The 9830-nt window shown below is 43.1% G+C and overlaps 1 long non-coding RNA gene across 1 annotated transcript; it reads left to right on the top strand.

Annotated features, from left to right (window-relative positions):
* Positions 1-4696: 4696 nt before the first annotated feature.
* On the top strand, positions 4697-8841 carry LOC308533840. The gene is made up of 6 exons (XR_013997128.1): positions 4697-6150; positions 6247-6629; positions 7361-7455; positions 7620-7757; positions 8048-8198; positions 8291-8841. It is a non-coding gene; the product is annotated as an uncharacterized lncRNA (long non-coding RNA).
* The last annotated feature ends 989 nt before the right edge of the window (positions 8842-9830 follow it).

Raw genomic sequence — 9830 nt, 5'->3', positions numbered from 1 at the left:
ATCTAATGAACAAAATGAATTGACCAACAAAGTAAGACCCGAAGCAGGGAGGCTGGGAGATTGACATACGTCGATGTGGGGTTGGAGGGATGAGAAAAGATAAGCCAAAGAACTTATATACTTATAAGCAGAGCCCATGGGCACGGGCAATAGGGTGGTGAAGACCTGGGGGGAGGGGCAGGTAGGGGATGGGAGGGAGAGAGTACAGGGCGGGAAATGGGAAACATCAACAAAAAATATATATTAAATATACATATCAAACCTGTAATGAGCTTGAAGGTCTTCCCCAGGTCCCAGCAACTCCAAGGATAATCAATACTGTTAGTGATCACATAAGGTCTATAAACTCTAGAATTTTACTTAGCCTGATATGGAATCCCTTCTGTGTGAATTAAAATTGCTATTATAAACTACCAACACATAATCGAATATGAATGCTTGTCAAATGAACAGACAACTGTGTCAAGAGAATAAAAGGCTGGGGCATAAATTATGATGCTTTCTTTCCGGTCTTGCAACATATTCTTTTTGAGGAGGCTAATCTCAGATAATGTCATGTAGATGTAAGTCTAATTTTCTGTTACAAAGAGTTCTTTTCTCTATGTATATTTTCTATTAGCTGGAGGTCTATGAACGATCGACGTCTGATGCTAGAGACAGTGAGAGGATGCATTTTGGGTAAATTTGATTGTTGGGGTAAATATACTACATGAAAATGAATCTTAAACTAAATTCAAAATTCAGATTTCCCCAGCCCACACTCTGTCGCTCAAAAGTTTTTTTTAACATTGGTCATACTTCAAATTGCCTGGGAAACGTTTAAAAATACCGCGTACTGAATCCCACCCGGGGCAATTAACTCAGAATCCCCGGAGCTGGAACATTCGTGTTCCTCACAATCTTCTCGGAGATTCTAGTGTGCATCCGGGCAGAAGGACACTCTGGTCTGCTTATCAGCTTGGATCTGAAGAGGATTCCATCGCGAACCTGGGGTGTCAGAATTTCAGGAGGAAGAGATGGGACAGGGGGAGGGAGGAAGCTACGCTGTTCATTTGTGATTCACAATGAGAACATGTACATTGAGATCCTAGAAACAAGTGCTGATAGGGCAGTGGTCGGCAACTACGGATCGCGAGCCACATGCGGCTCTTTGGCCCCTTGAGTGTGGCCACAAAGTTTCAATCGCACTGTAGGTGTGCACCCGCACGTGGTATTTTGTGGAAGAGCCACACCAAGGTGCCGCAGTTTGCTGACCACTGGTCTAGGGCGGGGGGGGGTTCTTGCCAATGGCCATTAGGATATTTCTAACATCATTTGTGGGGCCATACAAAATGGTCAGCTTAAAAATTAGCCTGCTCTATTTGGCCAAATATTTCATTACCTCACCGTAACACCTTAGCAGGGCCAGACCAAATGATTTCCCAGGCCTCACAGGGCCCGCAGGCCGGACATCCCTCACCCTTAGTCTAGGGGGACACAAAGATAATTAACACAAAGCCCTATTTCTCAAGGAACTTAGAGACAGGAGGGAAGAAAAGATGGGGAATGTATCTTCAAAGATACAGAATAAAAAAATATAATTGGACACTCATAACTTATATAATGTTATTAACCAATGTTACTCCAATCAATAAGATAAAATTTTAAAAAGGCTAGACAAACATATTTGACCCAATAGGGATTTTTCTAACTGCTCAATAGGCTTTTTCCACGTCTGCACGGTGGGGAAACACTGCCGAGGAGATGAAAACGAATTCTACACATTTTCCTCCAGTTTCTTCATTTTTAAATAATTTTACTTCTTGTATGATAATTTTAAGATCTTTTTAATTAGTTTTTTTCAAGGACTGCAGTTTTAAAATTGGATGAGAGCTGTCGTTTCTCTCTCTCCTCGGTTTAAACATTTCCAGGGTGTCTTTGCCACCTTTAAGTCTAAGCTGCGCGCTTGGAGATGCCTCCCGGATGGCTGCCCTCGCTTCCCACGCGGTCTATGTACACGATGCCCGAGCCAGGGGGTTCCGGCAATCCACACTCACAGCACTGCTCACCTGGGCAAGGCAGGGACCTCTTTAGAGCTATAGACCATTTTTCGGTTTGCCTTTCTCTCTCTCTATCTCTCTCTCTCTTTCTTTTTTTTTTTTTGGTGTAAAGTGAACAATGAAATCATTAATTTAAATTGTATGATGTAAAGAATGTCAGAATAAAAAAATAAGACAATACTATACAAAGTTACTAGTACCTTGAGACTTCAAATTGCTGTCATAGTTGAATGCTGAAATACCAAAAACCTGCAAGGAAATGACTAAATTGCACGACTAAGAATATCGCTGTGCTTATGTCTTAAAATAACGGCATTCCCATCAGGTGGGCTTGTCTAAGTGAGGCACGTACAGAAGTGCATGTTTACAGAAGGCTCTGCAGTGGTTGGTGATTCGATTATGATGACCTTATTATAAGAAATAAAGTTGCTTAGGTGCTCAAGGTGCCGCTTAGAGGGAGCAATTCTTTTGCCTGAGTTTCTTATTCTTTACATGAGACTGAGGTACCAGATGGCCACAGGAAAGCATGCCAATATTTTCATAATTGCGTGTTTATCCTTTGAATTGTTTAGGAGACTTTTAAAAAATTATCATTTAATATAAAATAGGACGTTTTACTTGGACAGAATTATTTGTTAAATCATTTTGCATTTGTTAACATTTGCATTTTAAGATATGTGACAGTAAACGATATATATGTAGAAGCAATTCTATTTCAGGAGTCCCAGTTTTAATAATTACATATCATGCTTTAGGTGGGGAAAACTACCAAAAAGTTAAGACTGCCTACTGTAACTTCATATTCAGGGTTTTAAATTTAGTTTATTATTTCCTAATTTCATTGATTTTCTGACATCTATCTATTTGTCTATCTACTGGGACACCCACACGCTCATCTAACATATATACACGTCTGGCTCCCCACGGCCGCCTGAGTTTGCCCTACCTCGGTAACCTCGTTTTCCCTTCCCACCTTTCCATCTCTCATCTGTTCAAGATGCTGTACAATCCAACCCGTTCTCTGCATCTCTCCGCTCACCAGCATGAAATCCTCTCCTTCCCTCCAACACCTGCAGTCTTCCATACTGCTTCATCAGCTCCCCATGTATGTACGTCTTCCTCGCCGTTCTCAGAACGTCACGCTGCATAAATACTTCTGATTTTCCTCGTGGTTACTGCCCATGAATTACTGAGAACACAGTGCATCCTGAGTAAATCTTTGTCAGTCGCCATCTACTTGTCTTTTGCAAAAGCTAGCAAATAAAACATAATTGAGCAAAAAAACTGCACAAATCTCCACTGCCATACCGTACATGTTACACCGGAGAGCCACGACATGCTTACGAGGGAAATGCTGAGTGTAAACTCCTTATTCTCCCACATGACATGTATGTGTTATTGTGTGTATCTATATCTATCTATATATCTATATGTACTTTAACAGGAAAATATAATAACAATTCTGATGAGCTTGTTACATCTTTTTAAACTTCATTCTCCCATATTATCTCCTGCCTGACTATAGCTTGGGAAGGTGAGTGACAGCATTATAGTCCATTTGTTTAGGAGGAAACTGGTATTCAGAGGATTATAATTTGACTTGAAGACTTAGTAATTATTCCTTCATTAGCTGAGGTGGGGGGAGGGGGGGAATCCCACAATTAGAATCTTGGAGTCTTCCAAACCAGGACCTCTCAAAATATCTGTAGCGAAAGACCAGTTTCCTGCCCACTCCCCATCTGTCACCAGCCATTATCTTTAAATAATATAAGATAAATGAACTGCCAGAAAAATGAACAAAAATATATGCAAGAAACAAATCCAAATGTTAATTATTAGATGGGGCCGCCATGGAAGGACTTGCACAAACGGCTCAAGAGTTTCTGAAATGGTTCTCCTCCATGGGCTTGCCGGTTTGAAGGGTAACAAGCATCAAAAGGACCAGCTCCAGTCCCTGGACCCCACGCTGAGGATGGGCTGCGTCAAGCATGACGTATCCCTTCTGAGATCCTCCTGCTCATGCAGACATCTGCCGCCTAAGTGGCCGTGTCTACCCTCAGGTGTTCTCCTGCCACCATTTACACCTGATGGCGCTGAAACCTAAGGGTAGGCTGGCCCATCTATGGCCAGACTTGAAGTGATGAGCTGGGCCCATCAGGGTCTTTGTGTGTGTGTGTGTTTGGTTTTGGTCCCTGGAATTAGATCTACAAAGTGAAGAAAGGGTTTTCAAAGACCTCCCGAGGTTCTGTTCATGCTTCCATTCTGAGCGAGCTGCAACTCTGGGTGAGCTGTAAACGTTGGCTGGGCAGGGACAAAAGTGGAAGATGGATCATTAAAGGTCCAACCGCTGCTTGGGCTGCGACATAAAAAACTGCATAACTCTAGAATTACCTTCCGAGTCCCATATCCCTTAGCCCCAGGCTTGAAACTGCCTTCTCTTTGAATGTCCTAAGATATAGATCCCATTATTTCTTGCAGTGTGTAAATATACTCTAGCTGGCATAAATGGGTCTCTGAATTATTCAAGAAACTTAGCTTATCTGAGATAGAGCTGAAGGCTTTCCCCATTATACCAAATAAGCTTGTGTCAGAAACAATTGATGCCATAGTTGAAAGACATTAGCACCCTCAATGCCAGTTGGGCTCTCGGTCTGTGATGAGATGGGAAGTCGAATTAGGTGGGTCTGGTGGGACTGCTTGCTACCAAACACCTCTCTCCTACGACCTACTATCTACTCTTCTACTTCTTTGAAAATGGTTGATTACATTTTCCAGTTAAGTCTAGTCTGATTCTGCTTAAGGAGGGAATCCCTTGAAGTGATACCAAATTGCCTCACCTAGCAAAGCCTGCATACCTCCCCTGCCCTCAGTCTGACTACCCGTTTCAGAGCTCCACGGTCTGATGGACCACACCTGTGCTTGCTGTTTGTACTAAAGCAGACCCGCAGCATGTGCGAGTGGCTTCCGGAACCAGCCAGAAATCCAAGGTGGCGGTGTGAGATGAACGGCACAGTGATCCTCAAAACACGTTTATTGCCCTGGCGCTTGTGGGCTGTTTTATAAATCAAGTGTTCAAGACTGTTTAACCGTCAGCTAGACTAAAACAGCAGCCTTGCTTTGCAGGAAAGATGTATCTTTCAGTGTAAACATTCCGTGATGATTCCCCAGTACATTCTAAATGTTAAGATAACAGTCTCTGGAATTAGGTCTCCTCAGTGAAGAAAGGGTTTTCTACCATCGCCCAAGGTTCTGTGCGCGCTTACATTGGGAGCTGCATTCCGTGGCCATGTCAGAGGCTGACGACACGGGGGCTTAGATCACAGTGAGCCCCAGGGACTCTTACTGAGCCCAGAGGACACAGAACTAAGAGATGTGCCTTTGAGTCACAGGAGGGAAGGGCTGTTGGATGGATCTGTGCAGTGGTTTCTGTTGTTGTATTGGGTGACGGGTAGCCCCAGTTCTCAGGAGGGTCCCAATAGCCTGCTTTCTAAAGCTGGAGATTAGGGCAACCACGGTGACCAGCACAGCGATGCTCCGACAGAGACGACAGGTCAGGCCTGGCAAAATGTGGGGGTTAGGCTCTGTGCCTGGGGACCCATCTGTCTGACACAAGTATAATAAGGCAATTAATGTACTTATTTACATTGCTTGTGACAAACCACATATTCCCCCAAAACGGTCAATGTAAACCTTCTCCATGGTTCTCTAGAAATGAGAGTTCCTATAAAAATATAAAGCAAGGTTCAATAATGAAACGGCTGCTTACATACATAAGGCTTTGAGGAGTGATAGTAGTCTACTATTTTTTGAAAAAGCCAAAACTATTAAATACAACATCTTGACAAAAGAGTGATGATAGGAAGGGCCTGTAAAATCGATGTTTACGTTGCTAGTTCACGTGGGGAGCACTCCGTGTGTTTATTCATTAGGATGGATTTCATAACCTAAACATAAAATGAGGCCCAGAAAGATGATGAGAACGCGGAGGAAGAAATGCCAGAGCGCGTGCCTTGCCTTTTCCCTGGATGTTGTGTTCGCAGCCCCGTCGTTATTAGAGCTTTAGTTCGCACTCGGTGACGAATCCCCACTCCTCTGTACATTTCTTTATTACGTACGTACTTCGCCTTCTCACCACTTCTGCTCTACAATCTGTTGAAACCAGGGTATGTTTGGGTTTACGCTTCATCCATGATCCTTGTTTTCACAGAGCAAGTAAATGATCGTAAACGTTTAAAAGTCGTTTTACTGGTCGACTATAATCTAGCCCAGAATGATGAACGGTATGAGATTTAGGACCGTCCGAAGTTTTATGCGAAAGGACGAACCCCTCGCCCATATTTGCTCTCAATAAAGTGAATGCTCTCAGTGACCGTGTTGCATACGTGAAGCTCACACCTTATGGTAGCACCAGCGTCTGAAGAGAAAGGACATGCAAGTCCCTGGAGAGGAAGAAGGCGAGTTCTTTCCCTGCCCAGGAACTCGGGTCTGAGTGTCATGGCCTGGCTGCTCCCTCTGTCGGCTCCGGGTGAAACTGCACAAGGACCGCCATTGGAAGAGCGAAGGGAACCCTTTGACCTCGGAAAGAGCAAGGTACTATGTTGCATAGATTTATTTTCTTTACACAGAAGCTGTATTCATGCCATCGTCAGTACGTTCCAGTTGTTAGGAGACTATGGGTGAAAATCAATGATTTTTCTCCCCAGAATTTCCTTCTAGTCGCTGACGTTATTACAGCCCCAGAGCATCTCCTCTTGGTCACTAGAAACATGGCTTTCTATACGTGACAGCAGCGTTCCATCTCCCTGTCTGGTACTCGATTTACAAATTATGTTTGCGGTTACTTATAATTAACCATGTAAAATCGCATTCACTCATGGCTCTATTCCTGACTCAGAGTTCGTTGCTGTTCTCACTGGCGGCTGTATTCCATTGGAACCTCAGTCTTCTCAATTAGCTCTGCTTTCTTTTTCTTTTTTTGTTAATCCTCACCAGAGGATATTTTTCCATTGCTTTTCAGACAGCGTGAAAGAGAGAGAGAAACATCGATGTGTTTCGTGAGAGAAACACATGGATTGGTTGCCTCCTGCACATGCCCCGACCAGGGCCCAGGCCAGGGAGGAGCCTGCAACCGAGGTATGTGCCCTTGACCGGAATCAAACCCCAGTCCCTTGGGTCTACAGGCTGATGCCCTAGCCACTGAGCCAAACAGGCTAGAGCAGCTGTGTTTACTATCTATTCGTTTTCATTTGCTTTGATACACTTGAAAATGCATTAGCACCCCCCCTCAAGTTCCCATTCTGTGCAACTCTTCAAAACTCTAGGATGTGCTGCATAATAAAAATAATAATTTCAACAAAAAATCAAGACGGCGCCGAGTGTTGCCATGGAGCCACAGGAATAACCCATCAAACAGGAGGTAAGATTTTTGTTTTACTTATCAATGGTGATAACTGTCATTTTAAGTTAACTCCTTTGCAGTCTACAGTCTATCTTTATACGGAAAGAAAATATACAATGGGGCTCATTTTGTAAAAGAGAAGAATTAACTTAAAGTGTTTTTGTTTTGTTACTTTTCTATAGAAGTACATATGCGTGAAAAATGTTGCTGGGCATCCACTCCCTTCAATTCAGCCGTTTAATAAAATTATGGGAATTCTAATGAGTTTGAAAACTCCTTTGCTCTGGCTTGTACTGACATGCACCGGGCCCTCCTCACAGGTACGCTTCCAAAATTTACCTCTTACTGATCAGAAATAAATTCATACCAATGTGCAAAATGGCTTTATTTTTTTAAAGCTCAGGACATAAGATTCTTTAGGAAAACAGATTTTTCTCATTTGTCATTCTTCCCACCTATGGTAACGGTATTTTAAGCGTCTTATTTATTTTAGCAAAGGGTGAAAATACTTAGTATGAAATCTGTTAGGTGCAGAAAGTACCCAAGTACAATTTTCTCTCATGTTGTGGAAAATGCTGTCACTTACAAAAAGTTCTATTTTCCCAATCAGACATCAAGTGATAGTCTCATCAGCATAAAATAATGTTGGATTTCACGTGTTCTCCAGGCATCACCCTTACTCCCATCTCAGACCCTCGGTATTTATTTCTCCCATAATTCCTCTGTCTTGTGTAATTGATCAGCCACGCATACAATACAAGGTAAGTACCATCATTATCCCCGTTTGCAGATGAGAATCCCCTGGTGCGGAGTAGTTATATAATTCTTAAAATGTGCACCCATCTTGTTTTAGTAATTAGACTTCTACCCATCTATCTACTTGCTCAAACAAGGAATGCCAGCGTGTGGAAGAACTAAAGAGCAGAAGTGTGAAAAGGGATGCTATAAGGTAAGGAAAAAAAACTGGATGAAAAGGGGAAAAAAAGCAGCAAACAATAGGCAACAGCAATAAATGTGTTGGGGGCCACTATACAGATTGAAGGTGACAGGCGGCAATGGAATACAGATAGGAAGTGGCATGAGCAAAAAATTGCAGAAGATCCAGGTAAACACGGAGAGGGAAGACTCTAGTAAAGGGAAGAATAAAGGTGTTCTTGGCCTCTAACAGGAGGTGGTTGCAGAATTCCAAGAGAGTATCTTTTGCATTAGTTTTCAAAGCAAAATAAAGAAGCATCTATGGCCCTAACCAGTTTTGCTCAATGGATAGAGCATCAGCCTGTGGACCTAAGGGTCCTGGGTTCCATATGCCTGGGTTGCGGGCTCGATTCCCAGTGGGGGGCGTCCCATCAATGATTCTCTCTCATCATTGATGTTTCTATCTCTAGCTCCCTCTCCCTTCCTCTTGGAAATAAATAAAAATATATTTTAAAAAAAGAAGCATCTATGGTTTCTGGGATTAAAGATATCACTGATGGTGATTATGCTGATCTGTCAGGTGACTAGTTTATGATGGCAAAAGGCATTATTAACTTAGCAGATGGACTGCGTAGAGAGTCGGAAGCTCAACTCCTGGCTCTCTGACTTCCTGTTATGTATGTGATCTTGGCAGTGGTGAGCCTCAGACACCACCCACTGGCTCACGGTAGCTGATAAAGTGCATCTCTTCCCAACACCCCCTTCCCTGACATCACACTGGGTGTGTGACATCAGCCAAGTTGTGATTATTTACACACACACACACACACACACACTGGTAAACACTCTAACTTCGGGTTTAAGTTCCCCTTTGTCAGTCAGCTTACCAGCCCACCCCTAGACCTTGGGCAAGCTCCCTAACCTTTCTGAGCTTTAGTTGTTGTTTTTTCATCTGGGAGAGAGAGAGAGAGAGAGAGAGAGAGAGAGAGAGAGAGAGAGAGAGAGAGAGGGGACAGGTCCTCGTAGGATTCTGAAGACCTTTTCAATGGATGATGGATTTCACCTGTAGCCAGCGCCCAGTAATCCTCAATGATGGCTGCACTCTAGGAGTTTAATCCAGTTTATTCCACAGAACATGGAACCAGTTTGCTTTCCTAATGTGCTAGGAAGCATCTCAACTAGTCCATCAACATTCCCAGGAGAGGAGGGTTTGCCAAAACAATGTGACTGGCATTACAGATGAAATGGTGTCTCCTGCATGTTACCATTTTTTTTTGTAAAGAAGATAAATGATTACTAATACTTATCTGGTGAATTTCTTTTACATGATTAGCTTACAAAACCCATTTCCTCCAGTGACTCATATACAGACGCTCAAGGGGTCTTAACCCACCACCCCTTAAATTAGGTTAAATCCAGGGCTTCAGATCGTCAACACTTCTGGATAAGTCAACGCAAGGACGGACACTAGCGACACA

This window comes from Myotis nattereri (genome assembly GCF_964212035.1).
Source record: "Myotis nattereri genome assembly, chromosome: 18".
In the NCBI taxonomy this organism is placed as follows: domain Eukaryota; kingdom Metazoa; phylum Chordata; class Mammalia; order Chiroptera; family Vespertilionidae; genus Myotis; species Myotis nattereri.
This window is presented reverse-complemented; position numbering and strand designations above follow the sequence as displayed.